At 46.9% G+C, this 2,672-nt stretch overlaps 2 protein-coding genes across 3 annotated transcripts in view; one reads left to right on the top strand and one right to left on the bottom strand.

Annotated features, from left to right (window-relative positions):
- Positions 1-2,672, top strand: part of LAMA5 (laminin, alpha 5) — a 110,528-nt gene that overhangs the window by 2,472 nt on the left and 105,384 nt on the right.
- Positions 1-2,672, bottom strand: part of RPS21 (ribosomal protein S21) — a 16,826-nt gene that overhangs the window by 4,353 nt on the left and 9,801 nt on the right. The window lies entirely within an intron of this gene.

Below are 2,672 nucleotides of genomic sequence, written 5' to 3'. Positions count from 1 at the left end.
AAAAAAAAAAAAAAAAAAAAGATTCTCTCTGGCTAAAAAGCCAGGGACAGGGGCAGCCAGAGGACTAGAAGGCACAGAATAGCAGAAGGAAGTCCAGAGGTCTGCAGAGGGTCTTCCTTGAGTGGTCAGGAGAGTACTGTCAGTACATTTCCTAGAGTCTGGGGAAAAAACATCCAGAAAGATTACTCTGCTTACACGGGACTGGAAATAGTACTTGCTTTCCTCAACTTTTCCAAACTGACAATCACAAGACATTGGATGGAGTACTCAGAAAGGTCTTGCCTCAGTCATGGGGAATAATTATCCCTGCCCTGAATGTTTCCCAGGTCCCACCTAAGAAATCATAAAGGCAAGACCTGAAAGAATCAGACTGCTGCCAAGTAATGTAATTGCATCCCAGAAAAAAAGCTGAAGAATATTCACAGGAATACAATATCAAGCACTCAGTATCAAGCACTCAGTAAGGTAGAACTCACATTGTGGCATCCAGTCAAAGACTGCCAGGCATTTAAAGAAGCAGAAAAATATGGCCTGTAATGAAAAAAAAAGCAATCAATGGAAATTGTTCCAGAGCTAAAACAGATGCTAGAATTAGCAGATAAGGCCATTATTATAACAGTTTTTATATAACACCCTCCATACAGTGAAAAAAATTTTAGCAGAGAAGTAAAAAAGATCCAGGGCCAGGCATGGTGGTTCACGCCTGTAATCCCAGCACTTTGGGAGGCCAAGGCGGGTGGATCACATGAGGTCAGGAGTTCAAGACCAGCCTGACCAGCCAGGTGAAACCCCATCTCTAGTAAAAATACAAAAATGAGCTGGGTGTGGTGATGTGCACCTGTAATCTCAGCTAGACTCGGGAAGCTGAGGCAGGAGAATCGCTTGAACCTGGGAGGCAGAGGTTGCGGTGAGCCGAGATGGTGCCATTGTACTCCAGCGTGGACAGCAAGAGCAAAACTCCGTCTCAAAAAAAAAGGGTCCCAGTTATGGTAATAGATACGAATTTCCTCAGCTGCTGCTAAAGTGGGGAGCAGGGAAGCCGAGGCTGTCCTGGGGTGAGGCCCTCATTTCATCCCGCACTTAGCACCACAGCCAGCAGCCAGCAGCCCCGCAAGCCCGTATCTTGGTCTCTATCCAAGCTTACCTGCGTCTACGCAGCCCTCATCCTGCCTGACAGTGAAGTGACTGTCACAGAGGACAGGATCAATGCCCTCACTGAAGCAGCTAGTGTAAATGTCAAACCTTTCTAGCCTGGCCAGTGTCACCATCAGGAACCTCACTGGCGGTGTGGGAACTGTTGAGCCTGTTCCAGCGGTGGGTGCTGCCCCAGCAGGAGGTCCTGTCTCTTCCACCACATCTGCCTGAGCTCAGGAGAAGAAAAGAGAAGGAAAGAAGAATCTAAGGGGTCTGTTGAGGACATGAGCTTTTGTCTTTCTCACTAAACTTCTTTTGAAACATGTTCAGTAGTAAGTTGCACTCTAAAAAACTAACAGATGTGACAACTACAATATGAATACAAAAATATTATAAATGATACAATAAAAATATATATTACAGAAATATATAAATGTTAAAAATGTTAAAAATACAATAAAAACATAAGTCTGTAATCCCGGCATTTTGGGAGGCCGAGGCAGGCAGATCACCTGAGGTCAGGAGTTCAAGACCAGCCTGGCCAACATAGTGAAACCCCGTCTGTACTAAAAATACAAAAATTAGCCAGGCATGGTGGCGCGTGCCTATAATGCCAGCTACTTGGGCGGCTGAGGCAGGAGAGTCGCTTGAACCCAGGAGGCAGAGGTTGCAGTGAGCCGAGATCACACCACTGCACTCCAGCCTGGGTGGCAGAGTGAGACTGGAAAAAAACCCACTTCTGTATACTAGGGAATTTGACAAAGCTGCATACACGCATGTCCAGGACAGGATGGATGCTCTGAGAAGACCACTGGCCGTCTATACATTCAGTGCAAGCAGGAAGTGAAAGTGGAGCAGAATTATGAATGGCATGCTTAGCCAGCTGTGGTGGCACAAACCTGTAATTCCAGCTACTCCGGAGGCTCAGGTGGGAGAACTGCTTGAACCCAGGAAGCAGAGGTTGCAGTGAGCCAAGATCACCCCATTGCACTCCAGTTTGGGCAAGAGTGAGACTCCATCTCAAAATTTTAAAAAAGGTAAGCTGCTAATAAAGGAGAGACAGATATGTATAAATAAATAAATACATACGTATGTAAGGGGCATGCTTAAATGTTAAGGGAAGCCAGGCATGGTGGCTCACACCTGTAACCCCAGCACTTAGGGAGTCCAAGGTGGGAGGATTGCTTGAGCCCAGGAGTTTGAAACCAGCCTGGGAACACATGGCAAGACTTCATCGCTACAAAAAATTTTTAAAATTACGGCCAGGCATGGTGGCTCACACCTGTAAATCCCAGCACTTTGAGAGGCCGAGGCGGGTGAATCACCTGAGGTCAGGAGTTCGAGACCAGCCTAGCCAACATGGCAAAACCCTGTCTCTACTAAAAATACAAAAATTAGCTGGGCATGGTGGCACATGCCTGTACTCCCAGCTACTCGGGAGGCTGAAGCAGGAGAATTGCCTGAACCCAGGAGGCAGAGGTTGCAGTGAGCCGAGATCGCAACACTGTACTCTAGTCTGGGTGACAGAGTAAGATTCC

The sequence above is a fragment of the Mandrillus leucophaeus genome, unplaced genomic scaffold, assembly GCF_000951045.1.
Source record: "Mandrillus leucophaeus isolate KB7577 unplaced genomic scaffold, Mleu.le_1.0 Scaffold41, whole genome shotgun sequence".
In the NCBI taxonomy this organism is placed as follows: Eukaryota; Metazoa; Chordata; class Mammalia; order Primates; family Cercopithecidae; genus Mandrillus; species Mandrillus leucophaeus.
This window is presented reverse-complemented; position numbering and strand designations above follow the sequence as displayed.